The sequence below is a fragment of the Pituophis catenifer genome, unplaced genomic scaffold (genome assembly GCF_029215685.1).
Source record: "Pituophis catenifer annectens isolate HBS135680 unplaced genomic scaffold, rPitCat1.0.hap2 SCAF_2, whole genome shotgun sequence".
Taxonomy (NCBI): Eukaryota; Metazoa; Chordata; class Lepidosauria; order Squamata; family Colubridae; genus Pituophis; species Pituophis catenifer.
This window is the reverse complement of record NW_027256882.1, coordinates 196,119,511-196,127,180: the sequence shown is the minus strand read 5'-3', so window position 1 is coordinate 196,127,180 and position 7,670 is coordinate 196,119,511.

The window sequence follows — 7,670 nt, the reverse complement described above, 5'->3', positions numbered from 1 at the left end:
ATTATCTACCGCTCCATACTGGATCACCATAGTAGGTTTTGGTATATACTCTTCATTGAAGAGGTCTCCCTCCCCCACTCTCTGTCAGGGCAAGGCAAGAGTGAACGGCTCAGAAAAGGATAAAAATGTCCAATTCTGGTTTAGCCAATACTGGTATGAAATTTGGTCAATCATAAACTCTGCTGACATATAATGCTTTTAATGAGTAGGTCTTTATAGAACTGAAGTTATCATCTTCCATAAAAATTTTGTCTAGCAAGGAAGAATTATAGCTATGGAAAAAAATTGAGAATGGATTGAGAATAGAGAATGAACAAAATTGAACTGAGCTGAGAAAGGCAAATCCAGACAAAGTTATACCCATTGTTTATAAATGCAAGAGGTATTCTGACAAGTAGCATAAATGAATAGATGGGATTGCTCTAACTGTGCCCAGACTTTAAGGAATGTCTCAAATTTTCAAGTCAATATTTATTTTAGAGTAATGCCCCATGGGCCTCATTGTGCTACACCCTAAGCAAACACCACACAAGAAGTAGTTCAAGATACCCTCATAAACAGGAGTTGCTTGATATGTAATATGATGCCCACGGCAACCAGCTAATGTACTTCCAGTTCCCACTTTTTGAATCTGGGGGATAGTCTTTCTCAGTCCAGGTTAAAATGCACTTAAGATTGATTTAGATGCCTTTGGCTATTTGCAGATCTATGTGGGTATGAGCATAGTCATGTCTATTTTTAAGCTGTGTTAGTGCCCAAAGTTGGCAAGCCATATAATCCAAACAAACAAGTATCATCACTCAAATTAGTGTGCATTTTCTGATCAATAATTGAATACAAAGATCTGTCAATCATTTAGTATTTTCTTTCTATCATTCAAGATGGCAAATAGCTGAGTAACCTCACCCTGCCTCATCAGATTCTTTTGAGTCCAAACCTGAACTAGCATTCTGTCCCATCGTCATAGAAAGAAAGTAAATTGTTAGCATGTTCCAGTTCCTATATTAGATCTCTCTACATAGAATTTCATGAGAGTCACTTTCATATAGTGATTAAGGCATCAGACTGGAAATTGTGAAACTGTGAATTTTAGTCCAACCTTAGATGCAAAGTCAGCTGAGTGACCTTGGGCTAGGACCTCTTTCTCAACTCTAGAAAGAAGGCAATAGCAAATCACTTTGCAAAACCTTGCTAAGAAAAACCACAGGAACTTGACCGAGCAGTTGCAAGGAATCAGAAATGACTCAAAATAACCACTACCACCACCAAAAAAGCTTCTCGTATTTAGATTAATGCACTACGCTTGATATGAGATTGCCTTGGAAATGTCTTTGAAACTGCAATCACAACTGCAACACCTTGGCAATGATGAAAGAGGAATAGGTTTAGTAATGATACCCCTATTTTCCTCTTGTGCCATCTGATGCCAAATAGAAAGCCAAGCAAATAACATTTGAAAAACTTTATTGTCATATCATAAACTTACTGGTAATAATTTGGAATTAGGTACTAATTAGCCAGAGAGCACTTGAGACATGGCAAATTGAAAGGAGTGACAATGTGCTTTTTATATCATGAATTGTATAGCTAGCAGGATAAAGTAAGAGCCATAACAGCTGTTTGTATGAATTCATGAGTTGAATTCTACAAACTGGTTCTCTGAATGCAAGGCCTGGAACAAGAGCAACAGCGGCAACCATCTGGATTTGGAGAGTTGGGGCTGGAGACTAACATGGCTTGATTAGGGCTGTAGTTGTTTTCTTTTCTGAAGAAGACATGCTGATTGTCTTTGCTGAACCCTTGGTAGCCATGACATCTGCTTGGATTAAGTACCCTGCCAGAATTTGGCCCCTCGTTATCAGAATGGAGTTTTGTCTCATATCCATTGCCTCTTGAAATTGCTATGTCTTATTGCCTGCTGGCTCTTAAGTCTGAGTGTCTGCCTGGTCTGCCTCTTCAGCCTCTGACTGAAGCATTCAAATGACATATACTAATGTTCTTTGGTTGCCATATCTTCTAGGTTCATTCAAGATGTTGGTTTTCACCAATGAAGCTTTATATGCCTTTGCACCTGATATTTATCGTCTCTCCCACTGAGTTCCACCTTGGCTGATATGTGCACCCTGAGAAATACTGTTGATAATTCCTATCTTCATGGCCTGAGAAAAATGGGATTCCCTATGTTATGGAGTCAAACCCAGTTTATCTCTGTCTAATGCTATCAAACCCAAATTGACTCTCCCTGCCCCCAAAGCCTCCTGAAATCCCATCTAAAGCAGACTAGAAGTCTCTTTGCCAGTTCACAGTACAGCTTGGGAGCAGCTTTTACAAGAAATTGCAGCATAGAAACCCCAACATTTATTTATATTGCAATGATCATTGTAATAAATATGGTTCCTCTCCTCAATGTTGTGTTCCTTCTTCAGACTAAATTCATAGATTAAATTCTAATAGACTAGATTCATAGTCTATTTCTTTAGACGAAACAATTCAGAGGCAACTTCCAGAAAACTGTATCATGGGAGATACATTAAGAATACAAACAAATTCAGAAAAATGTTCAAAAATGTCCTACGCATAATGCAGTAAACATTGACTGCTTTTCATACTCATGTTATTTCTATTGCCAGCATATCAGTATATTCTGCATTTCCTAGGACATTACTATGATTGGGATTAAGAGGTGGAAGAAGCCAATAACACCAGCCATTGGGAGTACAGATAATACAAGCCACTTGATAGTTTGCAGTTTCTGGAGTGATATTCAGCGAACTTAAATGATATTCATTGAGCATTTTATCTAGCAAGGAAAAAATAGCATTGGCGCAAGAATAGGTCAACCCCCCTCCCATGATATTCTGGATTCAGATGAGTGGGTACTGTAGGTGGGATGAGAAATCACTCCAACAGTGGGAATGCATCATCATATGATGGCTGCGGTGGCACAGTGGTTAGAGTGCAGTACTGCAGGCTTCTTCTGCTGATTGCTGTCTGCCTGCAATTTGGCAGTTGAAATCTCACCAGGCTCAAGGTTGACTCAGCCTTCCATCCTTCTGAGGTGGGTAAGATGAGGGCACAAATTGTAGGTTGACTCTGTAAACCACTTAGAGAGGGCTGTAAAAGCACTGTAAAGCAGTATATAAGTCTAAGTGCTATTGCTATATAGAAAATCCTAAATCAGGAGAGGAAAGAATACCTGCCTTATGTGATTCAGGGAAATAGATTAGAACATATTTAGGAAAATCATTGCTTTAATAAAATATTTCTTATTGTATAGGTTTAGTATATTTTAAAAACATTTTAATCAGTAGTGTGAGTTAGGATTGCAAAAGAGCTCACTGTAAAAGAGCAGTCAGTAGAGAAAAATTTAAATGTCAAAAAATGCAATATAATGTGGAGGAAGTTGGAGAAATATTGCTGTAGACTAAGTATAGTTTCAGGTATTAATATCTGCAGATTATTCATATTGCTACCATAACTTTGTTCACTTCCTGATAAGGATCTATACCAGTGAATTGAGATAACTTTCCAAAATACAAATGTAGGTACATGACCTATTTTAGAACATGACCAAGAGGAACCCACTAAACAGAGCAGGAAGTGCTAGAAAGTCTATTAATATAAATGCTGCAGGTTCTTTTGCTGCTATGTATGAGTGAAGATATTTTTTAATTTCAATTTGCATCAAATAATGTACAAAGGTATAATTTATTATTCTTTTGTTCCTCTTCATCTGTTTGAATTTTCTAAGAAATCAATGCAAATCAGCCCGTCCATCCCCCACTTATAGAATATAATAATCATGGGTGTTTCTTCCTCATTTCCTTGGTGTTCCACCCATTTTCTAGTGAATTTTACAACCGGATTTTGCCAGAAAACTTTCCCTAGTCATTTTTATTTTTAATTTCTTATTCACTTCACAATAGCAATCTTCCTGGCTTGATATCCACAGTTTATGCAAGGAAAGTATATATTCTCCTATCATTGTTCCCCAAATATAACTGACAGTATTATAGCTTTGAAACAACAGAGTGGAAACTGTAGTTGTACAACAGATCGGTTACAAATGGAGTTGGGAGAAATTGATTGTTGAGGGGCAGCAATATCAGAAGAATGTATTGCTGTGACCTCTTGAAGAAAAGGCAGAATGTAAATCTAACAAACATGTAATTGTAATTGAAGTGGTTCGGGAATAACGAGAGGCACAACAAGCAAGTGACAACAGCTCTTTAATATACAGTGAGACTTCAGCAAAAACTCAGAGGCTGCAGCCCTCCTTATATACAATCCTGGAGGGACTGTCAGCCAATCAGAACTTAGGCAGGTTTGAAACTCCCGCTGAAAAGTATCAATACATAACACCCCTCCCTTCCCAGAAGGCACTAACATTCAAATATTTACATAAGTACACACAAAATCTCGCAGGTGCCCTGGCCGAGTTCTCGTTCTAGTTGATCTGCGCAGTTCAGTGTTTGGTGGGGCGCCGAGCTGGTCAGAAGGACTTTCTGTCTCTCCCGGCTCCGCCAATGGAACCTCCTGGATTTTGTCCGGGGCGTGGTTATTCCTGGTTGGGAGTGGCGACTCGCTGGGGCAGCGCTGGAACCAGGGCTTGTCAGCTAAGTATTCTCTCGAACCCGGGCTTGAGTTAGCTGTTTTGGGAAAGTTGTTGTAGTTAGGTTCGGAGATGTCTAAATTGATGTTTGCTTCACTGACTATTCTTTTTCTAAGTTGGTCTATGTGGCGTTTCCAGAGTCTGTCCACCCCTACGTCTACCGTGTATGATTTTGGGCCCGTTATGCCCACTATAGTTCCTGCAACCCATAGAGGTCCGCTAGCAAAATTGCGAGCAAACACCGGGGACCCCACCTGGAACTGTCTTAGTCTGGTGGTCTCTCCCTTGAAATTCTCATGTGTGTAATTGGGGTGAAGCCTGTCTAACACGCACCGAAGCTTCCTGCCCATGAGGAGTTCGGCTGGGCTTCTCCCTGTGGCCGTGCATGGTGTGGCATGCTGGACAGCTAGAAATTGGTCTATCCTGGCCTCCCAGCCCCCGTTATCTAGCCTGGACAATGCTTCTTTGGCCGTTCTTACGAAACGTTCATCCAAGCCATTAGAAGCCGGATGGAATGGGGCCGATAGGGCATGGCGGATGCCCAGTCCGGCCAGGTAGCCCTCAAACAGGGTCGCTGTGAATTGAGGGCCGTTGTCAGATACCAGAGTATCCGGTAGGCCATGGGTGGCAAATAGTTTGCGAAGGACTTTGATGACTGCCTCGGCTGTGGTTGAGGGCATTAGTATTATTTTGAGCCATTTCGAAAAGGCATCGATTACGATTAAAAATGTTTGCCCGTGGAAGGGGCTGGCAAAGTCAATATGGATCCTCCCCTATGGCCCTTTTGGTTTCTCCCACTCTCGGATGGGCACTATCGGGGGATCGGGCCGAGACTCCTGACAGGGTCTGCACTTCCCCACCCACTCGGATATGACTTGGTCCATGTTGGGCCACCAGACGTAACTGCGGGCTAAACTTTTCGTTCGGACAATCCCTGGGTGCCCCTCGTGCAGTAACTCCAAGACCCTCGTTCTCAGTTTCGTTGGTATTACCACCCTATCACCCCACAACAAACAACACCCTTGCATAAATAATTCGTTACGTTTGTTAACATAACCCTGGTACTCCCCACCAACCGCCTTGACCGGCCACCCCTTAAGGACCCAACCCATTATGGTACAAATTACAGGGTCCCTAGCAGAGGCTTTCGCCACTTCGCCAGAGGAGATAGATCCCAAAGTCATAGCGTCGATCAGCAGAATGGGGGTCTCCGGCGTGGGGTTGACCAGCAAATTGGGGAGGGGGCAGCGGCTGAGGGTGTCCGCGTGGCCCAAGGTCCGTCCGGGTCGATGGACAAGCTGATATGAATAGGCCGATAGGAAAATGGCCCACCTGGTCAACCGTGGGGACAGGGCAGTGGGGGTGGGCTTGTCACCGGCCAAAAGTCCCAGCAGGGGCCGGTGGTCAGTCACAAGTTCGAATTGACGGCCATAGAGGTATTCATGGAACTTTTTAACCCCCGCAATTGCAGCCAGAGCCTCTCTGTCCAACTGACTATAGTTCCGCTCTGCGCTTGACAGGGTGCGAGAGTAAAACGCAATGGGAGCCTCTAGGCCATTTGGTAGTCTATGGCCTAGGACAGCACCAACTCCTACGGGGGAGGCGTCACAAACCAATACAAGCGGTAGCGCTGCGTTGTATTGGATTAGGAAACTGTCTTTGGATAGAAGTCTCTTTACAGCCTCAAAAGCGGCTGCTTGTGCTTTTCCCCAAACCCAAGGTACATTTTTCCCTAAGAGTTTGTGTAGGGGATCTGCGACTGTAGCCTTATCCTTCAAAAACATTGAATAGAAATTGAGCAGTCCAAGGAAGGCTTGGAGCTCCGCTTTGGTTTTGGGGGCTGGTGCGTTTTTGATAGCTCTCACTTTGCTTTCGGTGGGGTGGATGCCTGTGCCATCCACCCTGTACCCCAAAAATTTGACGGAGGGGACAGCGATCATGCACTTATTTTTCTTTAATTTAAGTCCCGCTTCCCTAAATCTGGAAAGGACGTTCCTCACTCTGTCCCCTAGTTGACGTTCATCCTGAGCGCTGATTAAAACGTCGTCAAAATAGGGCACCACCCCCGGTAGCCCTTGCAAGAGGCGCTCCATGGTGCTTTGAAAAAGGCCAGGTGCGACGCTCACCCCAAACTGGAGCCTGGTGCATTTGAATGCACCCCTATGAGTTACAATTGTCTGTGCCTCTGCCGTGGCGTCGTCGACTGGCAATTGTTGGTAGGCCTGAGCTAGGTTTAATTTGGCAAAAATTTTGCCGGGCCCCAGGGAGTGTAGTAGATCAGTGGTCCCCAACCTTTTTATCGCCGCGGACCAATCAGCCTTTGATAATTTTACCGTGGCCCGCTGAGCGCGCGCAGGGGTGGGGAGCGTTGTTCGCGACGACACATTGATTGTTTATATATCAGATTGTTTTGATTAAACAACTTTTATTTTATTGTATTTATTGTAGAGGCGCAGGAACACCGGGGAGACGTCTTCTGAGCGAGGCGTTTTCTGTAGAGCCGCAGGGAGACTGGGGAGACGTCTGCAGGGTCGCAGGTACACGTCAGCTTTGGGCCACACGTGCGTACCTGCGCGGGGCTCTCTTCCCTGGAGCCTTTGCGCACGGCCCAGGAGCCTTTGCGCTGCAGCGTTCATGTCCCCCGGCCGCTGCAGCGATCATGTCCCCCGGCCGCTGCAGCGATCATGTCCCCCGGCCGCTGCAGCGATCATGGCCCCCGGCCGCTGCATCGATCATGGCCCCCGGCCGCTGCAGCGATCATGTCCCCCGGCCACTGCAGCGATCATGTCCCCCGGCCGCTGCAGCGATCATGGCCCCCGGCCGCTGTGCGGCCCGGTGCCAGGTACTCCACGGCCCGGCACCGGTCCGCGGACCGGGGGTTGGGGACCACTGTAGTAGATGATGCACAATCGGCACCGGATAGGCGCTCGGCTGCAAAGCCTTGTTGATCGTGCACTTGTAGTCGGCGCAAATTCTGATTGAGCCATCAGATTTAACTGGGGTCACTATGGGGGTCTCCCATTTCGCATGGTCAACGGGGACCAACACCCCTTGTTTA